Raw genomic sequence first — 9,713 nt, 5'->3', positions numbered from 1 at the left:
GTGCTGCCCGGCCTCCCACGCCGCACCTGGCCCCGGGCCGCCCCCGAGCCGCGCTGGGACCTATCCTCGGCACGTCTCCGAGGAGACCCTTCCCCCGTGGGACCAGCCCCCCACTCACTGACTCAGCCTGGCACTCTCTTACCAGGGCAGCGGGACGCCCATTGGCTGGGTAAAAAGTCACGTTAACTCGCCAGCCATCGTAGGATAATGAGAAATATAGTCCGTATTTGGGACTGGAAAGGACCATCTTTTCCAACTCATTTGGGTTTTTTTTTTTTCTTTTTAAAAAGAAAATCAAATAATTATTTATATAATTATTTATCTAACTTTTCCACAGCCCCTCTCGGAAGGAAGGAAGGAAGGAAGGAAGGAAGGAAGGAAGGAAGGAAGGAAAATGGATGGGAAAAAGAAGGAAGAAAGGAGTAAGGAAGGGAAAAGGGAAGAAAAGAAAGAAGGGAACAGTGATTGATTATTCATAGTCCCCCAAAACAAATTCGCCAATTGGCCATGGAGGAAAGTATCTGTCGGAATATGGGTTTTTAAGTTCCTCACCTCTCTGTCAGGAGGCTGGAATGTTTCATCTTTAGTTTTCTGGATTCATGGTTTATCACTGCATTGATCAAAAGTACTGAAGTCTTTCAAAGTTTTTTTTTTTTTTCTCAATGTTAGTGTATAAATTGCTCTACTTCTGCTTGCTTCACCTTGCATCAGTTCATAGAAGTCTTTCCAATTCATTTCAGTTGTTTTCTATGGTACAATAATATTCCATTACATTCCTATACCTTAATTTGTTTAAAGATTGTCCCCCTTAAATTCCAATTTTCTCTTACAATGAAAAGAAATGCTATATTTTTGTACATATATGTACTTTCTTTTTTCTTTGATCTCTTTGGAATACTGACCTAATAGTTGTATTTCTGAATAAAGGGGTGTACAGGGTTTAATAATTTGGGGGACATAGTTGCTAATTGCTTTCCAGAATGACTGGACCAATTCACATCATAACACTAACAACACATTAGTGCAACTTTTCTCACAGGCTCTCTTATTAGCATTTTTAAAATTTTTCTCATTTGTCACCTTAGTCAAGTCTGATGGGTATGAATCCCCAAAGTTGCCCTAATTTGCATTTCTCTAATTATTAATGATTTAGATAGAGCAGAGTTATCAAACACAGGCCAGGGCACACAGCCCACAACATTCCCAAGTACAGCCAGAAAAAGATTAAGATATACTTAGGAAATGTTTACAAAATAAATAAAAATACAGTAAAACATAGATAATGTTAATAAATGTTTTTGTAAGTCAACATCCTTATGTATGATTTAGTGCCCTTCCACCTATTTCTATTTGAGTTTGACATCACTGATCTAGAAACATGTTTTTTTCAACTGATTTCTTCCTTCCTGTTCACACACTTTAACCCCATTCATTTTGCAGATGTGGAAACTGAGCCCCAGAGAACTGAAATGGTTTTCCTAAGAGTATACCAGGTGGTAAATGACTGAGTCAGGATTCAAACCCACTTGTTCTGATTGGGGATGCCATGGGCTTTCCATTACATCATACTGCATTTCTAAATTCCTGAAACTTCCCCTTTCTTGCCTTTTCTCACAAGTTGGTTTAATGCAAAGGTCAATTGTAAAATGAAAGGAGTTTAAATAACTTAAGGTCCCTTACAGATCTAAATCTCTGTTATATTTGCACTGAGATTGGATTTCCTTAAAAGATGTAGTAGTTTTAGTAGTGACAGCAAGGAAGGACTAAAGCCAATTCATGATCTTTCACAATTTTCTGGATTGTGTAGAGCTGACCATGTGTAGGTGGTAAAAGGAAGTCCCTATTTTGTGTGAAAGTGCTCTTCCTACCCAAAATTTACCACTGAAGAGCCAGAATGTCCACAATTTCCACCTTAGTCACCCAAATGCTTAAACACAAATGAAGACTTCACAATTCTTCAGAAACTAGTGTCAGATCATACATTTCCACAGCTTCAACTGTTGCCAAATCTAAATGTCCAGCTTCTCTGCTGACCTTCAACCATCTCCATCTGTCTGAGTATTTTCACTTGAAGATGAGACAGGTTCTCAAACTAAACATTTCCAAGAACTAAACTCATCTATACTACTCCCCCCTCAATTTATATGTATAGATATATTGAATTAGGCCTAGAAGGAATGGTGGTATTTCTATTAGTAGAATGGAGGGATTAGGATGTTGCAGGTTGAAAGAATAAAATTATGTCAATCCCAGAAGGATGAATATAGGGTGAGAGAGGATGACATAGGTTAAGGATATATAGGAGTGCATACATACATATGTATATACATTCACAGACACACACACATATATGCACTCACATACATATGTGTATCAGACTTCAGTCTGATTGGTATTCAAGGTACTCCATAATCTGTCACAATATTCATAACCATCTTTATCTCCCACTATACTTCCATATAACACTCAACCCTTAGCCTATGTCATAATCTCTCATCCTATATTGATCCTCCTGAAATACATACTCATTTATGCCTCTGAATGGTTGTTCATTTTATTCCTCCTACCTGCAACATCCTCACCCTTCCTGTCTACTAATAAAAATACTATCCATCCTTCAAGGGCTAACTCAAGTCCTACCTTCTCTATAGAGCTTCCCTGACTACCTGTATCATCAAGGCAATATTCATAGCACCAACAATGACTATGAATATGCCAGCATAGTTCTGAATCACAAAATATAACAGATTCCCCATATAGAAAACAGAAGCAAAACATTTGTTCAGACACCAGAAAGCCAAATCTCAACACCAGAAAACCAGATCTATCATAGCAGTAAAGATATACCTTATTATTTCAGGAAGCAATACATTCCCATAGTCTTCCCACAAACAAACACTCACAATACTGTCTGATTGACTTCCTCCTTTCTCTCTTCCCCACCTCTAACTATTCTGATCCCCAGTTTCCTCTGGGCCCTGCTCCACCCTACCTGCTCCACCTGTTCAGCAAATTCCTCCCACCATAGGCTCCATGTGATCACATTTGGCCTATTAAGGGGCAGGGAAGATCTTCAAATTCCCATTACCATTACATTACCCTAGTTCAAATGAATTTTCCCTTCTCTGATTTCCTACAGCCCTTAAAGGCTAATTATCACACAAGATAGCACTTGATAGTATAGTGACTGAAACTGTTCAAAATATTTTATTTTGGACATTTGGTGAGAACAAAATACGTATTTGTTGTACTCCCGGGAGATCCCAGCATTTATGTGATCCAGTCTGCTTTATGAGACTTAAAAAAATTAAAGTTTGTAAAGAACTCAGAGAACATTGTTGTATAGAGTAGAAATATCCATTGCATCTTCTATGAAAGACTCATAATGACTTTAACTCTTAGGATCTTTGACATATAATAAAGCTAAAAGTAAAATTAAAATCTATGGTATTGTTTGCATATAACTTGGCTTATGCCTCCCTACTAGAGTATAAACTCTATTAAGGCTGCTTCCAACTCTGATATTCTGTAATTCTGGGTATCCCCCCACATTGCCTTGCACAGTAGCCTGTATATAGGAGATAATAAATAAGTCCTGAGTGAATTACAGTTAGATTTCTATGATGCTTCGTGGAACATGTTCCTTCATTTTAAGCTAATTGCTTTGGGAGATATATTAACTCTTTCAGGTCACTAGTGTACCATTTACTGTATAGTTACAAGACAGAAATAGCACCATTTAGAAATACACAGTCAACTCAATTATCCACTCTAATGAACAGGAACAGAATATGAAATGCATTCATTGACTGTCAAGTTTTTGTTTCTTATTCCTTCATGTGTGCTTTTGGACTTGAGTTTATAAAACATCATAAAATTTATTTTTCCAAGCTGCATCTTGAGGGGGAAAATATTATAACTCCAAACATCCTTTTCATCCTTCCTCAGAAAGCCACACACACACAAAGGATGATTCAATACAAGTGACAGACACAGAAGTTAAAAAGAAGAAAAAAGAAGAAAGGGAGGAGAGGAAAGGAAGCAAAAAATAGGATTAGGAAATGGCTAAATTTCTAATTAAAGCACAAAAGCAAGAACTAGAAATAAATTACTTGGAAAGAAATAAAATAAAATGGGTAAAACATTAAATTGGTCTCTGGAATGTGTACAAATATTTTACTTCACATGCAATTGTACTTTCTTTAATTATACACATTTGAGAAGAAATAGCCTTGTGTTCAAGCTTATAGGCAAGTGAAGTGAACAGTTGCTTTTCATTTTATACTTGTAGGCTCTGAATTCTCACTGTGACTTATGTAAACAAAGTGTATTTGGGGTTGAGTTTTTGAATAAGTTAGCATCTTTTGTCCAAATTCAATACACATATTTTGTTTAAGAGGAGGAAGTAACTCAGATGAGTTTCTTGGAGGAGAAAAGGTGGTAAAGAGTATTTGGGGTGTTACATAAGGGTTTTCTCATCATATAGAAGACCTTAACCAAGTTACTTCCTGTTCACATAATGGTGCCAAAAACTGATGCCTACCTGAAAGTATTTTTGTCATTGGTTTCAAGTATAGTTAGTACCTTTGGTTTGTGACTTCAAGGTCTGTTTATTTCCCTTTTTTATCTTAAATGAAACACTTTTCTTAGCACTAGGCCTAGAAGATGTGTTACAGGTTTCTTTCATGCATAACATTTAATGCTTGATTTTTTTTCAAAAAGGACATTTATCTCCAACTTGATCTTCTTTTATAAAATATGACTTATCTGTGTCAGTTATTCAGAGCTGCAGGTGCAGCCTTCAAAGAGCACAAAGCATACTTTTGCATTTCCTTCACTAGCCATGACTTTGGTGAGCATCCTGTATGCTGGTTTTGTATTTTTTCCTGTGGAAACTCTCAGACCCAAACGAATTCTGCTTCAGTCTTATTTAGCAATGAAAAAGATGTCTTCTGCCTAATAAGTTTTGCAAGCACATTGGAAACTGCAGCAGCCACGCTTGATTAAACTTTGCTTTCTTTCACTTTTAAAGGAACTGCTGGTGATGTAGTCATTCACCCATGAATGCCTTGCTATTTCAATAGTTACTAGGACACTAGAAAAAGAAATTTCCATTCCTCTCAATAAAAAACTAGAGAAAAAAAGAGCTACTTTTCTTTTTTCTTTATTTTTGCTCAGAATAGTCACTATTTTTGATAAAGAAAGAAGAACATTTATTTAATCCAGAAATATATCTATATAGAGGGGAAGGAGGTCATTAAATTACTAGTATAGATTGATTGTAAATGCGGGGATTTTATTTGTAAGACTTAAATAAGTTTTATATTATGATAAGTGTGTTCTGCTATAAAAACCATTGTTAGAAATGTGGTTAGAAATTTTCTTTTGTGATTTGGAGCTTAAAGTAATGGATCAAAATTTTAGATTTACCACACAAGCATCCCTACCTGCACTTCCTAAAATATATCCCAGTTATTATGGTCAGATAGCCTGCTCCTATGTTATATACAGTCCATGCAACCTCCTAATTTCTAAATTGAATTAATAAAATGAGTCATTCTGAAAACAGATTGTGGTATATTGACAATAGGCCAAATTAATCTCTGTGTTGGTAGTGTCGTTTTTGAGACTGTCATTTTACACTAAAGTATCAAGGTGAGTCTTGGCAAGAGGTGATGTGCCCACTCAGGAGGGTGAGGGTGAAGGACTGAACAATTTGAAAGGGAGAAAGCTGAGCCTGGGGTACAATTAATAAACGTAAGATCCAAGTCAGCTCTCTCAATAACCTTATTCTGTTTGCTTTCGGAGGGACTCGGCTAGCCAGGAAATGTTAGTTATCTCCCTGTGAAGAAACTCAGCAGATTTTTCTAGTACTGAAGGACAAATTTAGAGATCAAGCAATGCACCACGTGATCTCAAAAGAGAAGAGACCAATGTGGAGCCCCGGGGGAGTTAAGACTGACAAGTGCCCAGTGGTTCTTACTTCATTGGCACAGGCTGAATTTATCAGTACATTCTGAACCAGTGAACTTATTTGTGAGTGAATTGCCTTTGTTCAGTTCCCAGCTGGAAGCCTCCAAGAACTTAGTTTCTAGGGGTTTGAGGGTTTTGTTTTTTGGGTTTTTTTTGCTCTCCCTACAGAGAGCAAGGTTGAAGAGGGATAGAAGGAGAGTCTAGGATGTAGTCTAGGATAAAGAGGTGAGTGCTTTATTATTGATATTGCCATTTTGAATAAATACTTTCTAAAGTAATGAACTTGGTAGAGGATATTCTGGGAGGTAATGTGAAAGAGAGCAGAGTGAAATAGAAGGGAGTAGCTAAGCAGGTCAGGAAGGAGCAGCAGAGCTATGATTCCACTCGTGGACCGGGACACACTCCTAAGCATTGTTAAGGAATAGTGACTACCTTTCCAGGGGGGTGGAACCAACAAGTGAATGACAACCCGTTGCCAAAACACAGGAAATCTGACCTGATATTCTCATAGCTACCTGGTGGCTGTGTGATCAGTACACCAACAAAGTAAAAGATGCAAGTTTCCTGAAAGCGGGGATTTTTGCCACATTTCATATGTGTATCCCTAGCATCTAGCATACCCTTGAATGTCATAAACATATAAATAATGTTTGTTGAATTAGATAGTTTATAATCCCCAAGTGCAAATCAAATTTTAAACCAACAAATCATGCAAAATTCATTATTTCTCTACTATGTGAACCCCATCCTCAGGCAAGAGTAGGTTTCTCACACTGCATAAACATAAGTAAGGTGTGCTTCATACCTAGACAGTGATGGGACTAGAAGTAGAAAAGGGAGATAGTTGCCCAAAAGAAACACATAGGGTGGTATACTAAGAGACCTTTGTTGTAATTTCAAATGAATGCACATATTTTCACTGGGATTGAAGGAGTGGAAGGTGTGTTATTTTCCAGCTTTGGCAGGGTGCATTAATTCCTTGCCCCTGTTCTATTCATGCTGTTTCCCATGCCTGCAATGTCCTCTCCCCTCCTTTACAGATATTTAATACCAAAAATTCATAAGGTCTCACTCCAGTAGCAAGCAGTATCAGTATTTTGTGTGGCACAAGGGTATAGTCCAATAACAGTGACCACATCCCACACATCCCAATGAGAAGAAAAGTGTGTCAGAATTGAAAAGACTTTAATGACCATCTAATATAATGCCTCTCATTTTGGGGATGAGGAATATGAATCAATTGAGAAGTGTTAGCTGCTCATGGTCTCATAACTAGTTAATATGAGTAAAATCTGGAACCTGATGGCATCTCTTGACTCATGGTGCAATGCTAGTTTCATTATACAAAGCTGTTTCCCTTTATGAGCAACACCCCCAAATCGGTGAAAAACCTGTGAAAAAGCCAGAGAATAACCCGAGGGGGGGAGGGGGCTGTGCTCCATAGGGCAGGAAAATGTTTTAATAAGCGTTCAGTCTTTCAACCCTAACCCCATTCACTCCATAGATTTGGGGTGGGGTGGGAAATGACAGCAGAAGAGATTTGATTTTACAGAACCTTCTGCTTTTCTTTGTCCACACACTAGTCACCTGAGCCAGACATTTCTCATTACCTGCTCCCTCTAAACTAAACACATCCCTGGCTCCATAGGAAATAATAACAAAAATACAACAGAAACAAAAATAGTCCCAAGGCAGAAAAGCTGCTTTAGTTAGCTCCTTATGAGTTGTACCTCATGTGTCTTCTACTCATTTTCTCTCATCATGTCAATTCCTGTCTCACCATGTCAATTGCTTTAAGGTGGTATTTTTCTGACTCCTATGTGTCTGACTTCTGACTTCCTGCTTGGATCAAACAACAATATATACAGAGTACTTTGAAAATCTTAAAGTGAGTTACAGATAGAATAGTTGTTATAATTATGCTTGCCCTGACTCTGGATATCTGGGGATCTGAATATCCCCAGACACCATCTTGTCTGCATGGTTCAGACTCACGCACTTTTTCAACTTTGAGTGCCTGGGAATAGTGTCTCTCTGGATTGTTCACTTTATATCCCAATCTCTGACTTGTTCACTGCCTGGTAGTCCTGTCCGATGTCTTAAACTTTTCTTCAGCCTGCTCAGTATCAGCTTTTTCATTGTGTGTCCACAAACCTTTGCTCCTGATGCTTCCAACCTTGACATTTTGCTGATTTTTTGTAATGTTGCTTCAGAATGGATTAGCCAGAAAATGGAAGATTCTTTCCATTCATTTCATGTATTTTCCAGAATATAGACTTCTGACATATCTGACCAGATTGTAGTATCTTATAGGAACCCCAGAGGCCATCGAATTAAACCTCTGAAGATCTGGATATACCAGAATAGAAGTTGAGGTGATCCCTGAGTCCAAGAGTTTAGGCAAGGTTCCATAGATACCAAATTAGCTCCATGGGAGGGAGGGTAGAAGAAATACTATTGACTGATGATAAAAGAGTACAGGGCTAATTAGGCAATATAGAGTGGGAGGAAAAGATCTTGATAGAAGAGTAAAGAATAATCTTTGGGTTCTGCATCTAACCAGTTACGAATTGCATTGTTGTTTCTAAAAGTTCACCAATCATCTCTTTATTGAAATATTCTAGAAATTCTCCAGTAATCAAAGAGAAGCTCAGTGGCCTATTGTTTGCAGATTATGTTCTCTACCCTTTACTGAAAATGAGGACATTTGCCCTTTTCCAATCTTGCCCTACCTCTCTTTTCTACAATTGTTCACTTATTTACTGACAATGGCTCAACCATCACACCTGCCTACCTATGACAGTAAACAATTAAATATGCCTGTATGAAGACTGGGCTAAAGTCAGGCATATCTATTCTGTAGGGCCTTGTAGACAGTAAAAAACTTTGGTGGCAGTATTTGGGCTTGTTAGTTGAAATGAAGCCAAGAGGGAGTAATCAGAAGGAAACTGGAATAAGGAGAATGAGGATTGCTTTCTTATCTGGAAGTTTGTTAGGGAGGTGAAGTGAGAGGAAAACCTTTAGGAACAGTTATATGTTTGATATGACTCCAAGAAGTGACTCTTTTTTTTTTAAAGCAATTGGGGTTAAGTAACTTGCTCAAGGTTACATGGCCAGGTGTTTCTGGGTGGGTGCTAAGTGTCTGAGCCCAGATTCGATCCCATGTCATCCCAACTCTGGGGCCGGTGCCCTTACTCACTGTGCTACCTGACCACCCCCAAAAAGTGACTCTTGCTAGAAAGAGATGAGAGTAGTATACAGTAATGATGTTCAGACATAAAGAGGGCCTGTGTTTTAGGAATCCCTGCCTTTTTAACCCCACTGGCATTATCCACTATGGGTCTCTCTCATTTTACTAGCTTGCCAACATGAACAACAATCTTTTCTCTCCATTTCTGACCTTCCTTATTTTATAACTCTCCCAGATTTTATATATATATATACACATATGTAAACTCTCTCTTCATCTTTGTTAATGTTATTATCTTGCCTAATTAGGACTGAATCATCTTCCCCTGAATTCAGCTGAGACAGATTCAAGTGGGATTAAAATAAAGTCAAAGAGCATAGAATTGTTTTCAAATCTTAATTTTAATTGAAGCAATAGAAAAAATTATTTTGTCTTCAATCATTTCTGATTGAATCTTTCTATTTTCTCACCCTTCCCCTCTAGTTACCTAAATCTTATAAGTCAAATGGGATATTGGGTAGTTAAGGTATGTGGAGTACTGGTCCATAAC

This window comes from Petaurus breviceps, unplaced genomic scaffold (assembly GCF_028583685.1).
Source record: "Petaurus breviceps papuanus isolate PSGF00001 unplaced genomic scaffold, PetGlider_PUasm1.0 140, whole genome shotgun sequence".
Classification (NCBI taxonomy): Eukaryota; Metazoa; Chordata; class Mammalia; order Diprotodontia; family Petauridae; genus Petaurus; species Petaurus breviceps.
The sequence above is the reverse complement of the archived record's forward strand: the minus strand, read 5'-3'. Positions refer to the sequence as shown.